The 23,864-nt window shown below is 48.5% G+C and overlaps 1 long non-coding RNA gene across 2 annotated transcripts in view; it reads right to left on the bottom strand.

Annotated features, from left to right (window-relative positions):
• The window catches only part of LOC146858065 (uncharacterized), an 87,137-nt gene that overhangs the window by 2,447 nt on the left and 60,826 nt on the right, over positions 1-23,864 (bottom strand). For both annotated transcript variants that reach the window (XR_014979652.1, XR_014979651.1), the window contains exon 2: positions 345-443. This is a non-coding gene — a long non-coding RNA (uncharacterized LOC146858065). The remainder of the gene's footprint in view (positions 1-344; positions 444-23,864) is intronic.

Below are 23,864 nucleotides of genomic sequence, written 5' to 3'. Positions count from 1 at the left end.
CTTGGCAAACCCTGACAATTTAGGACAGAATTAGGGTGAACAAATCAAACATAAGGAGCATTTCATCTTTTAAGACACTCACCCTCAGTTACAGATCTGGGTTTGATTTGCCAACCAACCTCATATGTCTTTCATTGACCATTATAATGACCATGGCCACTCTGTGTGGAACTGAACTGTGTTAGAGCTAGGCATACACAGGAAAAAGAAAGCCTTCTCTATAAACATACAGGATGATATTTGTTTAGAAAACTAGCTTACTTGGGCCTGCTGTTTGAATGTTCACGATCGACAGCACCAAGATTCTACCCTAAGAAGTCTATAACAATCATACAAGGACTTACTCGGATCAACAGAGCCCTCAGCAGCTGTGCTGGTGGTCGGCGCCTGCCGACCAGCTCTACCCGGACCCCCAGAAACGTTCCTCTGCTTGACCTTGGGTGCTGATGAAAGAAATTAAGAAGATAAATAAAAAAAGATTAGTGATTCATAATAATCTCCACAAAATGTTTTATGTAAAGCAATTGCAGTCACATACTGTGTTATAACAGATCACCTATAGTACAGCTAGTTCCGACTCAAGTTTATTAACTATCCGTAAATCCATATTCCAAATGTCCTTAACAAAAACTACATTTGGAACTAATGCATTGCAGTGAATGATCTTTGATTCTATTCCCATTTCTCAACACCCTTGATTGACCAACTCAGTCTCTTTTTTGCAATGCAGAGATGCATACTTCCCATTCCTGTGAATTATTTTAAATAACCTGGAACTGTACGAGCTACATTAACAAAGTCACAAAGAGAACACGCTACTCACTGATTCACTATAGTGACAGGAGAAGAATCTGCAATGGCTTCTTATTTAATCAGTCAAAGCAAGCACCTGATGAGTGTGATTAGGTAGCGCTGAGCACCTGTTTAGCAGAAACTTGAAACTGGATCACACAATAATATTCCAGCATAATCTAATCATAACTTAACTCTGAATGTGAGCAGCATGCCATTCGGATTTTGTTTTTAGCATTTTTGAACAAAAACACAACAAATAATGAATACTCACTGAGTCCAGCAATCTCGACGCCCAGCAGGTCCTGTTCCTGGTACAGAATGTGCACTCAGCGGTGAGCCAGGTACTGGGCAGTGCGCCGAACCTGGCTGGTGAATCGCACGCACTGGTACACTGTCCCCCAGCATTGCTGACACTCCCGCAGGGGGTAGCTGCTACCGGACATGCAGCCTGCATAGAGGGGAGGTAGTGCTGCACAAAAAAATCTATTGCTGCAAAAAAATCTAGTGCTAGAGAGGGGGCACATAAATGTCAGTATTCACTTGCATGTGAGGTACTGCCGCATTAGACCTGACTCATAGCCAAATGTTACTTGAATTTGCCTGCTTTTTAACTTTGTTTTTCACTTGCACTTGCTTAAATACTACTTTAACCAGAAAGAGGACTGCTGTCCTCTACGGTCATAGAGTTTGTAGGTCGGTGTTCTAGCTGTTCTGGCACGCCTATTTATGGTGGCAGCAGTGCTGTGGCGAGGCTGAAAGGGGGGAGGTGTCAGTACTCTCTGGCATGTGAGGTACTGCTGCATTAGACCTGTCTCATTGCCAAATGTTAATTGAATTTGCCTGCTTTTTAACTGCTTTTTATCACTGTTTTTCACTTGCACTTGTGTAAATACTACTTGAACCATAGAGAGGACCGCTGTCCTCTACGGTCGTAGAGTTTGTAGGTCGGCGTTCTAGTTGTTCTGGGATGCCTATTTATGGCACAGCAGTGTGGACGGGCACAGCAGGCGTGCAGCTGGCGCACCCAAGACGCGCCAAAGGCAAGCCTGTCTGTGCCCGTCCACACCCGACCAGGCCCAGGGGCCAGCAACCCTGCCCAAACCCAGACAGATCATCCAAAACTCCTGAGGTAATGCAGGCAAATTACTGTAGCTTAGACCCACCCTGTCCCCACTAGGTGCTCATATCCTCAAGTCGAACAGTCCCACAGGAGTCAGAGCGGTCTGCCGGCAAAGCAATTTTGCCCTAGATAGGCATACAAACAATAACAGCATAATACAGAACACCCAAGGGAAGAATACACAATGGAAAATGGGGCTAATTAACAGCAGGTCCCTCCCAGGGCACAAAGTAGAGATTGGGCTGTTGCTAGAGGAAGAATCTATTGATGTTCTATTCATAAAAGAGACTTGGCTTAAAGCTAGTTCGATGCCTGATATTGTCATGACCCTCCCCCAGGGCTATGGTATTAGTAGACATGACCGGTTGGGAAAGCTAGGAGGGGTGGCCATCATTTACAAAAAAGAGTTTAGTTGCTCTATCACACGCCTGATAGTAACTAACTGTGACATTCTGCAATTTAGAATCACACTTTCCTCTACATGCTCTTTCTCCAGAGTTCATCACATCAATCCCAGTCACTTGGTACGACCACTGCTTTATTCCTTTTTTATATTCAAAAACACCCACACAACCACCTTCTACTGGCGATATAAATTTAGGCAGATAAAGGCCTAACTTCATACCATAAAGATGGGTTAACACATAAGAGTCCTCCATCCCCCCCCCCCCCGCAGAAGACCCTAATGAGGCCGACACACTTTGGTCAGAGTGGATCAATCATTCGGTGGACCAATGCTTTCAGAAACCCAGACTAAGAGTGCAACGCAAGTACAAAAGAGAATCATACTTTAATGGCCAGTTAGCCTCTTTAAAAAACAATTGTAAGAAAGTTGAAAGGAACTGGAGGAAGACCTATGCCCCAGACCTCAAGATTCTGTATAAAAGATCCCTCAGACAATACCATGATGAAATAAAGCAAGCCCAGGTCATATACTACGAGGAGAGAATTAACATGGCCTAAAATCCCCCAGGAACTATTTAAAATGTTCAAGTCACTTGCTACGAAAGAGCAAGGCATCCCCCTGCATCAATCCACAAAGGAGAGAATGAGCTAACCACTTTCTTTAAAAGCAAAGTTGATAACATATATAACTCATTTTAAGCTACCTCCATGGGTGGACCCAAAATGGGGCATGGTAAACCTTGCAGGGCAGGCCAGTACTTGGCTACAGACCTATCAGGTCTGCCAACAGCCTCGGTACTAAATACATTTATGGACTTAAACAAAGAACACACAGGTCTCCTCTTGAGCATTAAATCTAGCTTACCACTAGATCCCGCAATCCTGCATATTCTACTCCAGGGTGGGGACCCCATACTTTCCACGATGGCAGAGCTTCTCTCTCAATCTCTTAGTACCAGGATAGTCCCCAAGAAGTGGAAATATGCGATTGTGAAGCCCCTGCTTAAGAAGTCTCACTTAGACCCCACAGTACTGGGGAATTACTGCCCCATTTCACCGCTACCCATCCTGGGTAAAGTGGTGTAAAAACATGTCAATCATATCATTTCACAGTTTCTGGAGGAGAACGTCTTGCATCAGACTCAGATGGGCTTCTCTCAGGAAAATAGTACAGAGTCTGCCCTACTCATGGTCACTGAGAAGCTCAAAATGATACTTGACCAATTCTGCTTCTTGACTTAAGCCTGGCTTTCGATACAGTGGATCACTGCACCCTAATACACAGATTGAGGGAGATCGGTATCCAGGATAAAGCCATCAAATGGCTAGCCTCTTTCCTAAGCGATAGATCCATCCAGATTATGGAATCCACTAACCTATCAGACACGCTCCTGGCTCCATGTGGAGTTCCACAAGGTTCGGCGCTGAGCCCCACTCAGTTTAACATATATATGCGTCCAATAGCGCAAATTGTGGAGGAGTTTGGGTTGTCAATTGCATCATACGCTGATGACACACACTTCATAGTTTTTGTGTCTGTGGAGTCTAACTCCAACCACCTTCAACTGGTACCAAGTATGGAAAAGGTGACCAGCTGGATGGCCAGCTGCAGCCTAAAGCTGAACTGCATTAAAACGGAGCTGATGTTCCTGGGTGTTGGACTTGGCCCTTCTGGCAGGTTCGCCCCTGAACTTTTTTTGCTTTTATGGGTGACTTGGTGATAGTGGTTTTTGGTTTCTGCGCACTTTCCCTGTATCCCAGGGTAAAGTGCGTGCGCCCTCTGAGTGCATGTGGTGAGATAGGCCTGCCCTCCCATAAGAATGCATGGGGAATGTATGTGTCCCTGGTAGTTCCTGATGCGTGGGGTGTGCAGGCTCGAGTTTGGTATGTGCGGACTCGTGTGATTGAATGCATCGCAATGGTGTATGATGCGTGATTATGTCATGTGTGGAAGTGCCACTTCTAGGAGTTGGCATATTAGTGTAAAGTGTGTCTGGCGTGTGATTGGCTGGAGCTGGCTGGTGAGCCTGGCTCCAGGAGTCTGGTTGGGTCTGCCCCAGTGGTGAGTGTGAGATTAGCATGCTGATGGCTGGGGAGGAGTGCACCTTGGACCTGAATAGGGCAGGGCTTTCCCCACACAATGCTGGCTCCGCCCCCTGTGGTGCGACTGACGACCCTAGCCCTGCCAGTGAATAGAGTGAGGGGCTGAACACATCAAGGGTGCTCCCCAACCAGCTGCGACTGGTTTTCCCCCTCACCCTGAACCAAGAACAAAGGGTTTTACTGTATAAAAATGGGGCTGTGTCCCCACAGAAGCTGTTCTCTGCCAGGATCCTACCTGAGGGGGGCTGCTGCTGCTGCTGCTGGACCAGAGGACCGCCACTTGGACTACCTCCCTGCCTGGAGGCCCAGTGAGCTGGCTCTGGGTCCAACCTTGCCCCCCACCCCTGCCCTGCTGCATGCAGGGGAGAACTTTGCTGGATTTGGTTGGAATCCTCCTTTAGGCGCTGGGAGCGCTTTATTTTCCCTCTCTAAGCGCCTGGGAGCGCTGGACTTGTCCTCAGCGCTGAAAGCGCTTTCACTTTTGGCCGTAGCGCTAGGAGCACTTTATTTCGGCTAGCCGGTGCCCACCCGGCGTTTGCCCCGTTTTTGCCGAGTCCGGAGTCTCCTGGCAGGTGCCCACCCTGCCAGGGACATTGCTGTAACTGTAAGCGGGTGCCCACCCCGCGGGATAGTGTTTTATTATCACGAGGGAGCCTACCCCTCTTGCTGCCAAAAGTTGGAATCACCGCCGTGGCCCGGGCTTACCGGAAGTCAGGCAGGCCGAGGGCGGGCCTCCGGGACAACCGGAACTTGAAATAGGAGGGCGGGAGCCTACCCCGCCTCCTACCGAAGCATCGCGGCTGCTCTGAGCCCCGGAGCAGGCAGGAGCCCACCCTGCGCCCCGGGGCACCCTGCCTGGAAGCGAAGCAGCGCTGGTCTATGCCCCTCGAGACCCAGGCGGGAGCCTACCCTGCGCTGGGCCGAACGTCGGACCAAGTCCCCGGTGCCCAGGAGAGTGGTGCCGGTGAAGGAGGAAGGCCCCGAGGAGGATCCTCACCGCGCTGGAGAGTCCCTTTGAGTGGGGGCCGCATGGGGATAGAGCGCCTGAGCTCTAACGGGGCCCGCATTATTTTCCTTGAGCGCTGGTGCGCTCCAACGGGCCCACAGTGTGTCTAGAGCCCCATGTGGCTCCAACGTGGTGGCAGTGTTTTGTCGAGCCCTGTGAGGCTCCCACGAGTGGTTGAGTACTTGTTTAGAGCCCCGAGGCTCCATCCATACGGGGGCATTTCCTGACCAGCGGAGCGGCCCCGGAAGGCAGCGGGCCGCTCCCACGTACACGGGCACATTGCTTGGTTCAGAGCCTGCGAGGCTCAGGGGGGCCACGAGTGTTTTCTCAGAGCCCAGCGAGGCTCCAACGGAGGCCATAATTGTTCTAAGGGCCCAGAGGTGCCCATGCCTCAGCCCCTCCAGCTGCCCAGCACTTAGTGGGCAGCTGCCACGTTTAGGCCCCCTCTCCCTGACATTGGGACACAGGGCGTCCTACAAGGCCAGTTGGCCTAGGGACTGCCACAGGTGGTGGCTTATGTGAGTTCTTGTGCAATTGTGTTTCCCTGCACCTCTGAAGGTGTTTTTATGCGTCATGTGTTTTCCTTCCCTACACCTGAATGTGATGCATCATGTGTAACGTTCTATTACCCCTACAGGTATTGTGATACTTAGGTGGTTGTTGGTTTTCTCCTAGTACAGGTGGTGCTAGTTAGGTCCTAGTTCCCTGCGTGACATTTTCCTAAGGTGGTTAGGGTTGCGTAGGTGGTACTTACCTGTTACCAGTAATTACTGGTTGTGTGCTACATTTGCTATTTTGTACTAAAGTATTATTCCTATGTTCTAAGTGCTAATTTCTACAAAGTGCTAATTCCTGACAGTGGTCCATGTGGCCCTGTCCCCTGTACATATAATCCCTTGTAAATTCTGCCCGTGCCTGTTGGCACATTGTAAAGTGTGTGTTTTTATCTAATGTGTTTTGGTATAAAACAAAGGCTATTTTTATATAATACCTTGTGTGGAGTTTCCTTTGTGGTGGGCCTTGGGTGTTGTTGCTGGGTGCGCGCGCAATCGCTTTACACATCGCCTCAGAGATTAGCCTGACTGCTCGTGCCAAGCTACCAAGGGGGTGAGCAGGGGTTATCTTTGGCGTGTAACTCCCCAGCCCTGACTAGAGTGGTGGTTTCTGCCTGGCTTTGGCGCAAGCCCTAGCCAGCCAGAAATCCCATTTCTAACATTGGTGATCAGCGGTGGGATTTGGACTTGCGTTTGCGCTGTACCGCAGCAGCAACTGGCTGCACTACAAAACTCTGCATTTAGATAATCACATGGTATAGGGATTATTGTTTTAAGTTTGTTTTTAAGTGTCATTTCTGTGGAAATGTGTTTCTTGTGCACTGTGAGTTAGGTGTCCCTAGCTCGGGAGGGTAGATCATCCCCCTTAGTGCATTGTGTTTTCTGGATTCACCAGTAAGGGTGGGATCCAGTGGTGGCAGCATAATAGTGTCCAGTACATTTGTCCCCCGCCCTGCACCCAGAGTTGGTACCTGTGTCACTTGTGGTCAGGTTGAGGAATCAGGGGTGGTAGAAACTGCCTTACCAGTCCGAGGGGAGGGTTGTGTGTGGATGAATGGTGTGTGGCACTAGACGAGTGAGTGTGAGTTCTCTGGGATAGAGAGCTTGCTGAACCCTTTTTGTGAATTGTGTACTCCTGTTAAGCTCAGACCCCTAGGTTCCCTGTGTAATCTTTTCACCAGAACGTCCGCCAAAATGGAGCCTGCTTTTGATCTCAGTGATCTAGTTTATTACAGTATGCAGGAGTTGGAAAGGTTCTGTAGAGAAAGAAACATGGGGTGAGAGAGTCAGACACTGTGTACGAACTGAGGAACCACATGATCGAATGGCAAGCAGATGAATGGGAATGTGAGCGCAGTGAAGAAGAAAGGGCCCGGGCCTCACACCTGGAGGGTGGTGGGTCTGTGGGGAGCCCTGAAGATTCAGAAGAAGATGACAGTACCTGGACGCCAGTAGAGAGTGAGGACCCCGTAGGTAGGGAGTCCCTTGCTGGGTCCAGCGTAGGAGATAGCGCCTCATCCCTTTCCCTGTCCCCTGAGCACAGTGGTAGTTTTCTGGATTCCCCAGTGAGGGTGGAGTCCAGTGGTGGCAGCGATATAGAGTTCAGTACAGAGAGTCCCCATTCCCAGTTCACCCAGTCTGGTACCTGTTTCCCAAGAAGAAGAGTATAGGTTGAAATTCAGGGGCAGTAGGAAGCTGTCTTACCAGACTTGGAAGGAGTTTGCGGATGAATGTGATGATGCACTGGACGGTTGGGTGGATCTTAGCCCGGAACGCAGTTATTCCGCCATGTATGATCTGGTTATCAAAGAGCAGATGCTCAGTAGTTGTTCTCCAGGGTTGCGCCAACACCTGTTGAGGTATAACTCTTTTTGTCCATTTGAGCTTGCGGACGAAGCAGACCGCTGGGAAAGGGCCAGAGGTTCTCTAGAGTCATTAGTGAGTGATTCCAACAATAGTGGGTCAGAGATCCTCCAGCCCAGCGTGGTGGAGGAGGCTCAGTGTAGCCCAGCTAGGTCCCAGGAAAGCGAGGAGGGTGTAGGGGCTTACTGCCTGGCTCAGTGGAGCGGGAGTAAGAGGGTGACCGAGGGTCCCCAGACGCACGAAACCCTGCCTCAGGACTTGGATGGTTCCTTGAGGGAACACCAGGTTGGGGACCTAGGTTGTCCTGTTAGTCCACTTGAGGAAGATCTCTTAGTGAGTAGAGGACCTGGAGCGCCTGTAAACAGGGCTCCTGTGGTTCTAGAGTCTGGCAGTACCGCTCCGGTAGGGAGGGTACAGGAGTCCAGCATAAAGAGTGATTGGGGGATGAGTTCCCCAGTGGAGGAGCCGGTGGGTCAGGAACTTCCCAGTTGGGCTAGGATCCCGTGTAGTGACCAGGGTGACACCACTTCTGTTCTCCAGCCAGAAATCCCATTTCCAACACTGGGGAATTGCTTTGGGTCAGTATTATCTAGCTAGTAGATTGGTGCGCTCTCCCCATTCCCAAACCTTCCATAAACAATTTGGGGATGTGGTTAGACCACAACCTATGCATGGACATGCTTTGGTATACTTCGAATGATCCGTACGATCATATATCTTTTCCCAGAACAGGCACGGAGAACGGTGATCCAGACTCTAGAGGTCCCTCACCTGGACTACGTCAACTCCCTGTATTTAGGGGCCCCAAAATATGTGGTCAACAGACTGCAGGTTGCCCAAAACATGGCGGCTAGCTTACTCCTAAAGATACCAAGACAGGAGTCAGTTAGAGCCTCTCTAAAAAAGCTGCACTGGCTGCCCGCTCAATCTAGGATCAGATTCAAAGCCCTCTGCCTAGCTCATAAAGGTATGAATGACAGGGGCCCAGTCCGGCTAAAGACCCTCATCTCTCCAGATGTCCGCTAAAGGTCCCTCAGGTCATCATCTGACTTCCTCATGAATACACCAAGGATAAAGAGATCAAGATGGGGAGGAAGATCCTTCTCACATCTGGCCCCAAAGCTTTGGAACTCAATGACCACTGAACTGAGGCTGCTGAAAGATTAACATAGTTTCAGGAAAAAACTTAAGACACGGCTATTCTCATGATTGTCCATTTATTATCACTGCTGCCTCCTCTCTTCAGCGCTGGGAAGCCCTCGGGTAGCCATGCGCTTTTTAAATCCCCCAAACATAAACATAAACATAAACATCTCCTTCTCTCCAATGATCACCCGGGGCTGCATACTTGGGCGTTGGCACCATCCGCAAGGAAGACGTCCCTCTGCGATGGTGCTGGGTGGGGTAGAAATAGTAAGAAGGAAAAAGAAGGGAAAGAAATAAGGGAAGAAGGATAAATAAAGTTAAAAAGTCACCAAAACACAAAACAATGTACACAAAAACATGAAATACAGAAAAAGAACGACTAACACTATTATAAAAAGATAAAATTAGAGGTAGAAAAGTAATAAAGGAGGAGGATTACAAGATTAAGGACAAATTAAATTTAGGCCCAGCACCATAACAGAGAGCAGAAAAACAAGATTGCCGTGCTCATGTGGATCGCGTGGTGCTCTTCGTGCGCGATTTAGAACTCGAGAACACACTTGAGAACTGCATAGAGATGTTCGTGCCTAATTTTAGAGCATGCGGCCGCACTCCGTGTTCCCAACACAACGTGAAGGGGCACACCAGTCACTTCCACCCATAAGCGGACTCCGCGTAGCATGGCAGTTTTTTTCTAACTGCTCAGAATTCGGCGTAGTAGGACTCCGTGAACTCGGCCCAACCGAAGTTTTGTTCACACTATCCACCTGGCAACAGACATGTGGACCAGTTGTCAGGCTTCAGATTACATGTGAATCACTGTACACTGGACCTCTTTTGCAGGGGTAAAGCAAATCTACTCTTGGCCTTGAAGAAAGTATTAGGAGTATTCAGCGGAATGCGACAGCAGCCATATATGCCATGGAGAAATCACATAAAGTTGAAAACATCTTAGATGAATTTAAAATCAAACATCTGTATGGCTGTGACCCGAAGGTCTCAGAATTGGATTTGTTGCCATGGACAATGTCAGTTACATAGTCAAGGCTACGGCAGATGGTGGCTATTTCAGGGTCCTGTGTTTGGCCCATTGCATCAATCTGCTTGTGCAAGACTTTCTAAAAAAAACAAGACATAGTCAACATCATACTGATAACCTGAAGAAGAATCTGCAATCATTTCAGCCATATGTCTATAGCCTGGAATGATTTGCAGGTCATTCAGCATGTTACAGGACCAGCTAAAGGAGGTGTCTGAAAGGGTTGCACTCGCAAGTGTGAACGAAAACCCAGAAGCTTGTGCCTTGGTTGAGAGCTTAATCTTTCGCTTGGCATGTGATGCAAGGCTGCAAAATTACATCATCTCATCCAAAGAGTACATCTGTGTCATACTATTTGTTCCACTGTACAAAACAATTCTTCCCATTTTCATTCCTTTTTCAGAAGGGGATGATTCAAAAAGCAAGAGGTAGATTGTTGAGCAAGTTGGAGACCTGGAAGAATAGCGGTTGGAACTTAGAATCCCCCACTCCAGTTCTGTGGTGCAGCCTTCAACTTCCTGAGAGGGGAGTCCTGTTTTCTCATTCATTAAAATTCCTTCTTTCTGATCATCACTTAACCTAGGTTAACACACTTTTTTTGCTCTTATATTTATCCTACCAATTTACACTAAAAGCTCACTTTACCCTCACTTCATCAAATGGCTGTTCTATAAAAAGATCCCAGTCAAAGTGCCCCCTTCTGGGTGATCATCAGTCATTGCAGCACTGGCCCAACTTGGAGCTAGCTCAGTGATGAAGTATGACCCCCGATCTAGGCATCTGAGGGGCCATGCACCTTTTGGACCGTATACCCCTGTAAAAACCTTCTTAAGCACTCCATCTCCTCCACTTCCACAAGGAACTGCATTCTCGTGTTTAACCTCTAGATGTTAGAAGGCTCTTGTATGCTGGACCTATAATGGTTCTGCGCCTCCTCTCTTTTGCAATAGCTACAAGTACAGCGGCTCAGCAGTGGGACAATTTCTTCTTTAGTAACAGAGGCAGCCAATTGGTGCCTGTCCCTATAAATGTGATCAGGGACACGCTTATATATTTTCTATCTTTTATCTTGACCCACACTCAATTATTTCACTGTAGCCATATGGGACCTTTTGCCGAGCTTAACATGGAGAACAACCAGGGATTAAGCTTTGATAATATTATGGTATCAGGGACACCTTCCCTTCCGGGGGCCGATGGGACCACCCCATCAAACAGCCAGCCAGACAATTGGAATTCATTGATAGCAATGAAAAGACAGCTGGTAAAGAATAGGGGTGGGCAGAACTCACGGAGTTACTTAAAACCTCTGTGAAATTCCACAGAATTCTGCCCATGATGTAAAGTTGCTCCCAATGTCCTGATTGCAGTGAGGTAATGGCACTTAACATAACAGCATGTGAAATAACATGTAATATTTCTTTGAGTGAGTGAGTCTCCGCCATCTGTATCGGGCCTCACATATGTCTGCGTTTACCATGTGCCACCGCCTTGCCATTTCTAAGTAACAACAAGTAGTGCACAGTCTAGGAGCCATGCATCACTGACACACTTCCTCGTACTCGCACTGCCCTGTACTTTGCCACCCCCCTTTCCAGTAGAATGAGTGAAAAGAACAACGTAATTAGCTGGCCCTGTTTAACTGTGTTGCCAATTTCATAATTATGTTTAATCCCACAAAACTCTATGCCATGAACTCTCCCCCACTTGACTCGAGACGTACAGCACAGTGATGTACACAGTCTGCTCCACAAACGCACATATACACAGTCCGCTCCCCCAGGACCTGGACTTACTTTCTGTGTCAGTGGTGGCACATGCCTTATGGGCTGGCCCGTATCCAGCAAATCAATAAACACCAGGAGCTGTTGTGCTGCTGAAATTTATCCTCAAAAAGTGCTGCTAGGGATTCCTTCGACATTGCCGACCATGCTGCCTATGTGTGTGCGGTCACTTTAGTCATCTTTTTTTTAGCCCTTCATGCTGCTGTCCCATGCCTTAAGCTGGTCTGCACTGTAAAGCCTCTGGTGCTCCTGCTGCCACTCTGTGGAACAGCGAGGAGGTCACGTGGCCAGAGTGTCCCCACCCAAAACAATCAACCCAGTTCACAGCGACACCTGGTGCCCTGCCCTCCAGATACACAGCAGGCCAAGCTTCAATACAGCATCCTGCCCAGCCTGATCCTGCCTACACATAGGCTTATTGATTTTACTGCTGAAGAACTATGCTCTGTGGTGGAATACAGAATTATTGGAAACTGTGTTGCACATGAACCATAGAGTTCCCAAATTCCGCAAACTCCGCCGTCGGAGTGAATTTCTCAGCCCTGGCTTAATAAAGATGACAATACACTGCAATTATGACACAATATCTTACGGTGAAAATCTCTCTTAATGAACTAGTGGTAGCCAATGTTCCCCATATTTTCTTGAGGAAGAATGGACCCTGGTAGCATAGAAGTTCACCATTGATTGGCTAGTCCTAATAATTAACACAGCGAAATACTTAGCAGTTGACCGGATAATTTAGATCACCATAGCTGAAAGTGCTTTAAAACCAAGCATCCTGATTTCGACCCACCAGAGCAAACTGGCAGAGATCAACAGTGAAGTGACTGTACATAAAGACTATCTAATAAAACAAGGATAACAAAAGTCCTATAAGACATAAAAAAAATGATAAGGAGAAAATGTATCCTTATCTGAAGTTAATTGCAGCAGATGAGACATCGTCAGATGACAGCCAGTCATCAAGAAATTGGAACTCCTCTTTCAGCAGCAACACAAGTACAGATAGCTGGGGCAGCAATGAGGGTAAAAGGGGCCCTCCACCACCCATGTTCAGCTACGGCATGGTCCCATTCCAAGGGCTACCAATGTGGCTGTATTCGATGTTGCCACAGGGCCCACAACAACCTCTCCCTCATACCTTTAACCCCACTTTCCCAGGTAGAGGCTGGGGCAAGGGAAGACGCAGAGGGGAGCAACAAAAAAGCACAATGGTAAGAACCTCCGCCCCCAATGATGCGATTCTGGGGACACTCAGAAAAGAAAAACTGATAGTCAATCTATCTACAAGAGAACTCACAGACACAGAGACAATGGCCCAATGGAAGGAACTAGGCTTCGTACCTACACCCAAGACAGACAAATTCCAGACAAATTGCGAAGTTCACAATTTGTTCCCCAAGATACTCCTAAAAGCGTTTTTCTCAGACAGAATATACCAAGAGCAAATGGATTCAGGGTTATGCAACCCCTTCACATTCACACCTACTTCAATTATGATACTTAATGAACTTCTGAATTTCAAGCAGGCAGCAATTAAAGAAGTAGAGAAAAACGACAAACCTGGTAGTTTTCATAACATGTCCAATATTGAACTAGAGCAATAAAGTCCCTGGCAAATGACTCATAAATCTTCTATTAATCAGGCAGACAAAGGAGGAACAATAGTGATATGTCCACCTCTGATTATGGCACCAAGTGTTTTGGCCAGTTAGTTTATCACAAACACTACACTCCAATCAGTCAAGACCCCACTGTCCACCAGAGTACTTGTATCATTTTTATGATCTCTACAGCCTAAATCCCAAAGGTGGATTTCTAAGAACGAAGTAGATTTCACGATAAAGAAGCAACCTAAAATCCCCTATTTCTACACCATACCCAAAATTCATAAGGGGACACCCTCACTGCCCCAGGTAGATTAATTGTGTCTGGGATAGGATCATTGCTTGTACCAGTGTCAAAATTCTATGTCCATTACCTTCAACCTCTGGTCCAAATGACACCTTCTTATATACAGGACACTAGAGATGTACTGAATCTTATTGAAGTGACCAATGACACACAACAAATAGATATTCTGGTCCCTTAAGACACAGAAGCTCTCTATCCAAATATCCCCAGGGATCTACCCTGGAGGGGATTGTGAGGACCCTCTTATCAGCAGAATGGAATTCATCCACTTCTATCTGTTTTATCATGGAGTTTGCATCACTAGCTCTAACCAAACGTTTCTTCCAATATGGCGACCAACTGTTTACCAAATGCAGGGTACTTCTAAGGGTAGTACCTACCCATAAGCAAATCAGCCATGACCCTGCTCCACATGGGAACAGTTCAGCCTGAACTGCTAGGCCAGGTCCTCCTTGGACCAGAAACAAGCATCCGAGGATCAATTTCAGGGTTTCACCCCTCATCAGCCAGGCTACCTTGAATCTGGTGGTGTAGCGAGTACAGACCCTTGTCTGGACATACCCTCCCACTTAGGGCGACAAATGCAAAAAGAACAGGTGATGGACGGAATGCTGAACCAATCAAACATTCTTCCCCCATCACAGATCTGGGTTAAATTCATCATTTTTTGCATGTAATGCCATTCCAGTTTAGGACCAGCCATATGCAAATCAGTCTTGACCCTGCGCCACATGGGAACAGTCCAGCCCGAGCTGCCAGGCCAGGCCCTCCCTATACCACAAACAAGCATCCTGGGACTGGTTTAGGGGTTTTACCCCTCATCAGCCAGGCTATCTTCAATCTAGTGGCGTAGCGAGCACGGGACCCTTGTTTGAGCATACCCTTCCCGCTTAAGGCAACAAATGCAAAAAGAACAGATGATGGATGGAATACTGGACCAATTAAACATTCATCCACAATCAAGATCTGTGCTTAATCCAGCATTCTTTTGCATGCCACGCTGTTCCAGTTTGGACCCAGCCATATGCAAATCAGTCTTGACCCTGCTCCACATCAGAACAGTCCAGCCTAAACTGCAAGGCCAGGTCCTCCCTGGACCAGAAGTAAGCATCCTGGGACCCCTTTCAGGGTTTTAGCACTCATCATCCAGGCTAGCTTCAAACTGGTGGCACAGGACTCACGTCTGGACAAATCCATCCCACTTAGGGCGATAAATGAAAAAGAACAGATGATGGACGGAATGCTCAACCAATAAAACATTCACACCCATCACAGATCTGGGATAAATCCACAGTTTTCTTTCACACCACGCCATTCTAGATTAGACCCACCCATAAGCAAATCAGTCTTGACCCTGCTGCACATGGGAACAGTCCCGCCTGAACTGCCAGGGCAGGTCCTCCCTTGACCAGAAACAAGCATCCTGGGACTGGTTTCAGGGATTCACCCTTCATCAGCCCGGCTAACTCGAATCTTGTGAAATAGTGAACACGGCACCCACGTCTGGGAATAACCTTCCCACTTAGGGTGAAAAATGCAAAAAGAACAGATGATGGACGGAATGCTTAACCAATCAAACATTCACCCCTGTCAAAGATCTGGGTTAAATCCGTCGTTTTTTGCATGCCTCTCCATTCTAGTTTAGACCCAGCCATTCAAAAAACAGGGCAGCTGTTCTCTTGAAGAGAGGAATGCAGCTCACCTACTTCGCTTACTTTGTTTTATGGTTATCTAAGCTATAGTTCAAAGTGGGGGGCAATTTTTTTAATTATTGTTCTACTCCCTTGACTTACTGTATTTGTTAAATGAGGCAGATGTATCCCACCCATCATCATTCATCTCTCATCTCTCCACCCATGGCATTTTGTCAACTATGGACGTAGTGCAGAATGGTTGATTCATTACTGCAGTGATTGCCGTGCAATGTGCGTCTGATTCAGGTAATGCAGCATTTTCAAAGTTTTCAATGCATTGCTAACCGAACACACAAAGGGGCATATGTACAATGAACTGGCAGAGCATGGGTTAGCTCCACAATTGCTAACGCTCCATCAGTTAAATATTACAGGGTTGCTCCATAAATACAATGATACAGTGCACCCATGGGTTTCCATTAGCACTAGTGCTAAATTAAGCTGCCTAGTGCCAAAGCAGGCACACTTGCACCATAGTTGCATGGTGCCTGCATTGGGGGGAATGATTGTTTATTTGCAGGAAGGTTTCCTTTCCTGCACCTAAACAATCCAGAATGGCAATTAGTAACTTCTATGTATGCTGCATTGTGTAGCACATATAGAACTTGCAAATCGTTATTTTTTATAATTATTGTTTATATGTGGGAAGGGACACCTTCTTGCACATAATCAATAATTTATGGCGATTTGCTATTTACATGTTTGCTGCACTATGCAGCACACGTAGAAACAGCAAAAACGATGAGAAATTAATAATTTCTCCTCTTTTCGCGTTGTTAAGGGTTTTTTTCGCCTTAATTTTGGGGATGCCCCATATTTACCCCACCCTTGTAAATAGGGGTCAGCCTCAAAGTCACTATGTGGTGCGGCAGAATGTCCACTGCAACACCATTTCCCGCCCCTTTCAAGCTAAGTGTAGCGTGAAAGGTGGCCTTATTTACAAGACGGCATTAAGCCACATCAAGTGGCTTAACACACCTTGTAAATAAGGCGATGTTCGCAACGCCAGCAGAACATCTAAAAAAGTGATCTTCTGGTGGTGTTAAGTCGCTGGGGCCAATTCACAGAACTAATTCGAGAAAAATCCTAACCTTACTACTTTTGGTATTCACAGAAGGCATTTAGTAGTAGTAAAGTTAGGATTCCTAACTTTACTACTACTAAACTGAGGCAAAATCTGAACCTTACAACTTTCAGTATTCACAAAAGGGATTTAGTAGTAGTAAAGTTAGGATTCCTAACTTTACTACTACTACTAAATGCCTTTTGTGAATACCAAAAGTCATAAAGTTAGGATTTTGTCTCAGTTTTGTAGTAGTAAAGTTAGGAATCCTAACTTTGAGGAATTCAGGAGTTCAACCCACCAGTCTTGAAAGGGAAGGCCAAGACCGTTAAAAATTATTATTCCATATCTAATATTATATAAAAAATGTTTCAGATCATACATATGTATACAAAATCATAATACTACAGAAACATTACATGATATGAAAAAAAAACATTTACACATTAAGAACAATCAAGATTATTCCAGCGAGAATATCAATCAATCAATCAATCATAGCATCTGTAAATCGCACTACATACTTGTGAGGGTCTCAAAGCACTGGGGGGGGGGGGGGGTAAGCTGCTACTGTTTGAAGAGCCAGGTCTTGAGAAGTCTTCTGAAGGTGAGACGGTCTTCGGTCTGCCGTAGGCGGATGGGGAGGGTGTTCCATGTCTTGGCGGTGAGGTGGGAGAGTGATCTGCTGCTGGCGGTCACTCTTCAGATGCGGGGGATGGTGGCGAGGGCGCGGTCTGCGGAGCAGAGCTGTCAGGTGGGGGTGTAGAGGCTGAGTCGGCTGTTGAGGTACGTTGGTCCGGTGTTGTGGAGTGCCTTGTGTGCGTGGGTGAGGAGTTTGAAGGTTATCTTCTTGTTGACAGGGAGCCAGTGCAGGTCTCTCAGGTGGGGTGTGATGTGGCTGCGGCGAGGGATGTCGAGGATCAGGCATGCAGAGGTGTTCTGGATGCGTTGAAGCTGTTTCAGGAGTTTGGCCGGGGCTCCTGCATAGAGTGCGTTTCCGTAGTCCAGTCTACTGCTGACAAGGTCCTGGGTGACCGTCCTTCTTGTTTCAGTGGGGATCCACTTGAAGATCCTGCAAAGCTTGCGGAGGGTGTTGAAGCAGGAGGAGGAGACGGCATTGACCTGCTTCGTCATGGAGAGAGTAGAGTTGAGGTTGACCCCTAGGTTGCGTGCGTGGTCGGTGGGTGTTAGGGGTGTTCCTAGTGCAGTCGGCCACCAGGAGTCGTCCCAGGCCGAGGGGGTGGATCCAAGGATGAGGACCTCCATCTTGTCCGAGTTCAGCTTCAGTCGGCTGTTCCTCATCCAGTTGGCGACGGCCTTCATTCCTTTGTGGAGGTTGGTTTTGGCGGTGTGAGGGTCCTTGGTGAGGGAGAGGATCAGCTGAGTGTCGTTGGTGTAGGAGATGATGTTGAGGTTGTGCCGTCGTGCTACGTGGGCGAGTGGTGCCATGTAGACATTGAACAACGTTGGGCTGATGGATGAGCCTTGGGGTACACTGCAGATGATCCCGGTGGCTTCAGAGCGGGAGGGGGGAGGCGGATGCTCTGTGTTCTGCCGGAAAGGAAGGAGGAGGTCCAGTCCAGGGCCTGCTCTTGGATTCCGGTGTCATAGAGGCGTGTTCGTAGTGTGCAGTGGCAGACCGTGTCTCAGGCGGCTGACAGGTCCAGGTGGATGAGGGCCGCGGTTTCTCTGTTGTCTAGCAGGGTCCTGATGTCATCGGTGCCGGCGATGAGGGCAGTTTCAGTGCTGTGGTTGCTGCAGAACCCGGACTGGGATGGATCTAGGATGCTGTTTTCCTCGAGGAAGCTGGTCAGTTGTTTTTTGACGGCCTTTTTGATGATATTTGCCGTGAACGGGAGCAGGGTCGGAAGTTCTTGAGGTCCTTGGGGTCCGCCTTGGGTTTCTTGAGTAAGGCGTCGATCTCTGCGTGCTTTCAGCTCTCCGGGAAGGTCGCTGTCTCGAAGGAGATGTTGATGGTTTTCTGGAGATGGGGTGCGATGGTGCTTCTGGCTTTGTTGAAGATGCGGTGTGGGCAGGGGTCTTCCGGGGACGGTGTTCATGATCTTGATGGTGTCGTCGTCGTTGATGTTGGTCCAGGCGATCAGGCGGTTGGTGCGGGTGGTGGTCGTGGGAGTGGGGGTCTTAGTGGTTGCCGGGGTGGTGACGGCGTTGAAGCTGTCGTGGATATCTGCGAACTTGCGATGGAAGAAGGTGGCCAGCGAGTCACACAGGTCTTGTGAAGGTGGGATGTTGTTGGTGTTGGATTTGGGGTTGGAGAGTTCCTTCACGATATTGAAGAGCTCTTTGCTGTTGTGTGCGTTGTTGTCTACGCGGTCTTTGAAGGAGGTCCTTTTGGCAGATCGGATGAGGTGGTGGTGACTGCAGGTGGCGTTCTTGTGGGCTGCGTAGCTTTCCGGTTTTAGTTCACGGATCCAGTTTTTTTCGAGTTTTCAGCAGTTTCGCTTGGAGGCCTGGTTTTACAGAAGGAAACCGGGCACAGAATCACGGGGTCACAGAAGGAAAACGGGCACAGAATCACGGGGGTCACAGAAGGAAAACCAGGCACAGAATCACGGGGGTGACGATGGGAACAGAAGGAAAGAAAGGGTACAGGAGAAAATACAGGCACAGGGGGAAGACAGACAACAGCAGTCACAGACAACAAAAAAGAAAACGATAAGGGCAGTACAATAAATGACACCGAGAATAGGACAGACCTAAGGCCTACCACTGGCCACCAGGGATGAGGCGCAGGTGGTAGCCTGCGGGTGGAGGAGGGTGAGCGACCTACCTAACAAGGTCAAGGGTCGCTCTCCTCACCATGCTGCGGCCGCCATATACGGGGAGGTGGGAGGGAGGAGCAGCTGGGAGGCAGGAGGCAGGAGGTAGGGTCAGTGAATGTGCAGTCAGGGTGGCGGGGCCGCATGGGACGCAGTGGCGGGAACAGGAGTGGTGAACGACACGGAAGGCAAGGGCACAGAATCACAGGGGTCACAGAAGAAAAACCGGGCACAGAATCAAGGGGGTCACAGAAGGAAAACAGGCACAGAATCACGGGGGTCACAGAAGGAAAACCGGGAACAGAATCACGGGGGGTCACAGAAGGAAAACGGGCACAGAATCACGGGGGTCACAGAAGGAAACCAGGCACAGAATCATGGGGGTCACAGAAGGAAAACGGGCACAGAATCACAGGGGTCACAGAAGGAAACCCGGCACAGAATCATGGGGGTCACAGAAGGAAAACGGGTACAGAATCATTGGAGGTCACAGAAGGAAAACGGGCACAGAATCACGGGGTCACAGAAGGAAACCGGGCACTGACTCACGGGGGTCACAGAAGGAAAAACGGGCACAGAATCACGGTGGTCACAGGAGGAAAATGGGCAGAGAATCACGGGGGTCACAGAAGGAAAATGGGCACAGAATCACGGGAGTCACAGAATGAAACCGGGCACAGAATCACGGGGGTCACAGAAGGAAAACCGGGCACAGAATCACGGGGGTGACGATGGGAACAGAAGGAAAGAAGGGTTCAGGAGAAAATACAAGCACAGGGGGAAGACAGACAACAGCAGTCACAGAAAACAAAAAAGAAAACGATAAGGGCAGTACAATGAATGACCCCGACAATAAAACAGACCTAAGGCCTACCACTGGCCACCAGGGATGAGGCGCAGGTGGTAGCCTGCGGGTGGAGGAGGGTCTCAATTTTCCTCAGCAGCACAGCTGGGGCAGGGACAGGATGCACAGGTGGTGCTGTGCAGAGGGGGAGCGACCTACCTAACAAGGTCAAGGGTCAGATACTTTTGTCATTGAAAGCGGTTAATTTGAAGAAATCAATTAGAGTAATTGCATTATTTATTTGTTTATATGCAACACATTGTTCCTCAAATATAACCATAAACAAGAGTGTTAACACGTTTTGGTGGTAGAAATCAGGATCCAGCCAACTTCCTCAGGACAATAAATCATTAATCAAGATACTTTGGAGGAATCCCTAATTTATAAGGGTGAGATCAGATTTACAGTTTTCTCATCTATTCTTAATAGAAGTTGATCCTGATAGGGAGACTCCTATAGAATTTCAAAGGGGTAGTTTTTTCCGTTTCCCACCTCAAACGATGTGGATCAAAATTTAAAATCATAGAGCTCTGCTAAATGGTTAAAGTGTTCCTATGATAGTTCTTGTTCAAAACCAATTCTGCAAACATATTTATAGAGGTATCTTTCAGATATTCCTTTCCTCTAGGCTGGGAAATCTTTTGTTCCCATTCAGTGCGAATGAAAAACTTTTCCCCCCACGTGCTTGTTTCTTTGATTGCACTATGATCTCAGTTTTATATTCGGCTTGATAAGCCCAAGTCATTCCCTTCAATTGTTGGAAGATTGATTACCGTCATATATCTATATGCCTGCATATATTCACTGTTTTAGCACCATGGTAGAATTCTACCTTTTATTTATTCTGTTGGTGCTTGTAATCTCATACATCTGTTTCTGTCTAATTGTTGTTGCAGCAAACATGTTTTATACTAGAATGATACTGGTTCAATACATACTTATTGAAAAAGTCCTTATTGCTTATTCTGTGTATCTCTCTGAGTCTAACTGAGTATGATTGACTGAGCGAAAAGTACTGTACTGTTTCCATGATCCCTGAAGGACAGTTGCCAGGTCCTAGGATGCTTGTTTCCAGTCCAGGGAGGACCTGGCCTGGCAGTTCAGGCTGGACTGTTCCCATTGGGCACAGGGTCAAGACTGATTCGCGTATGGCTGGGTCCAAACTGGAATGGAATGGTGAGCAAAAAAACAATTGGTTTAGGCCCAGATCTCTGTACTGGGGTGAATGTATGACAATGTTCTGCATTCTGTCCATCAAATGTTGTTTTTGCATTTGTCACCCCGAGTGGGAAGGGTATGCCCAGACGTGGGTCCTGTGCTCTCCATGCCACTGGAATCAAGCTATCCTGGCTGAAGAGGGGTGAAACCCCGAAACCGGTCCTAGGATGCTTGTTTCAAGTCCAGGGAGGACCTGGCTTGGCAGTTCGGGCTGGACTGTACCCATGAGGCACAGGGTCAAGACTGATTTGCATATGGCTGGGTTCAAACTGGAACGGCATGGTGAGCAAAAAAACGATGGATTTAGGCCCAGATCTCTACTGGGGTGAATGTATGACATTGTTCTGCATTCTGTCCATCAATAGTTCTTTTTGCACTGAATTTTAGCACCCAGGGTCTCAAGTAACCCTGGGCGTAGTTCGTCAAGTAGCGCTACGCTTAGCTACGCAAAGTGCACTTCGCACTACGCGAGCTACGCGTAGCACTTCGCAAACTGCGTAGTACCCTGTTCGCACTGTGCAAGATGCCGTTTTCAATGATTGCACAGTGCGGACAAGCATCCGGCACTGTGCAATCATTGAAAACGGCATCTTGCACAGTGCGAGCTGTAGTTTTCTGCAGCTCGATTAGATTTTTACTCGAGCGGCAGCTTTCTCAACGCGGACTGGTAGTTTCTCATCGCGAGCGGTCGCGAGCATACGTGACCACTCGTAATGAGAAACCTGACCTCCCCGCATTGAGATTCTCGCCGGGAGGTTTATTTTCCAAGCTCGTGATCAGCAACTTGATGTTGCTGATCGCGAACGAGGAAAAAGTCTCGCCGGGATGTCATTTTGCTTGCTCGCGGTCGCCAACTTCACGCTGAGGACCGCGAGCAAGCAAAAAATTACCCCTGCACTACGCTACATGTGTTTGCACTGTGCTATGTGCAATTCGCGTAGTGCGAAGTAGCGCAAACTTCGCAAACTACTCGAGCGTAGCGTAGTGCTTTGCCCAGGGTTAGTCTCAAGGTTCCTGTCGAGGGTGTCAAATGTCCCATCCAGTGCTCTAAAGCCTTCTCTCACCTCCTCCAACAGGGAGGCGGCTGGGGCCGGGGGGTCATCAACGCGTTCTGTGCCCTGCCCGCCCTCCCCCATGCTGGGCAGTCCTCCGGGGTCCTGTCAGCGAGCTTTTCATAATGGAGGGTCTTTTGCTAGGGATCTTTGTGGCCCATGCGGCAGGGCAGCGAGGTTTAGGTGGCAGCTGAGGCACGAACCTAATCGTTGGCTGTGGAGAGGCAAGGGGCCCAGACCAAACGCCAGCAGCACAGGAGGGGGCTGGACGGCATGCAGGGCCCCTGGTGGGGACAGCGCATAACCCAGGCTCTTTTGGACAGCGCCGTCCATGGCGCGGGTGAAGGATGTATAGCCCGTATTCATCGGGGAGGCAGCAGAGGCAACGCAGTGCACCAGGAGTACAGTATGATTCCACAGGTTGAAACAATAACACAGCCACTTAATTCAAACCATGGGAGGCGGGCGCGGATATGGAGCTGGGTGATGGCCAAAGTGAGTGGGCTCAGGTGAGGCAGAGTGACACCAGACAGGGCCCACGGAGAACCAAGGGGCGGTGATGTTCTCCGACGGGAAGCCTGGAATCTGAAGAGAAGGGTGGCGAATGGTCAGGGCGCCTGAGCAGGACTCCGCAGAAGCATAGGAGCACTCCAAACACGGCCACCAAACTGCACCACAGTCTGAACCGCCCTGCGGAGGGAAGCGACCCTGGGCAGGAAAGAGCCTGAAGCAGGAGGAAGGTGGCGGTCCAAGGCCATATCACCGCCAGGTGTCTAAGTCACCCCGATGTAGGGTGCAGCGAGGCCGCAGGTCTCAGGTGTAGGAGTGGATGGGTCTCCTGGCCCCTGGCAACATTTCAGGAGGACCGATGCAGAGGATAGCAGCTCGGGGGCAACCGGACATGGGGAGTGACAGGATCACCCCTACCTCTCCCCCACAACCGCACCTGCAAGCGACCGGGTGGTTGCCTCCCAGGCTCGCTCGCGGGCCCTGTCTCCGCTAGGCCACCGGGAGAATGCAAGCGGAAATGGGAAGCGTCATTTTGCTGCGCCTTGCTGCGTTAGTTTGGAAAGCACAGTGATGCGACATATTTACAACAATATGTTACATCTCTGTGCTTCCCCCTGCGCTGGTGCAGAAACTGTTGTCATGCGCCGACGCAGGCATCCTTGCACCATGGTGCAAGGATGACTGTGTCATGGGGAGATTGTTCTTGTTCAGGAAGGGTTTCCTTCCTGCACAAAAACAATCTGAAAAGCTGCTTTTCAACTTATATGTGTGCTGCACTAGCACACATAGTAGTTGAAAAACAGCATTGTTTCAATGATTATGTGCAGGAAGGGAAAACTTCCTGAACAAAAATAATCATTGGAGGTGATTTCCTCTTTCTATGTGTGCTGCAGAATGCAGCACGTATAGAAACAACAAACAACAATCATTTGCAATGCGATAGGTCTCCCATTCACGTGAGTTTGAGCTAT

This window comes from Triturus cristatus, chromosome 3_2, assembly GCF_964204655.1.
Source record: "Triturus cristatus chromosome 3_2, aTriCri1.1, whole genome shotgun sequence".
Classification (NCBI taxonomy): Eukaryota; Metazoa; Chordata; class Amphibia; order Caudata; family Salamandridae; genus Triturus; species Triturus cristatus.
This window is presented reverse-complemented; position numbering and strand designations above follow the sequence as displayed.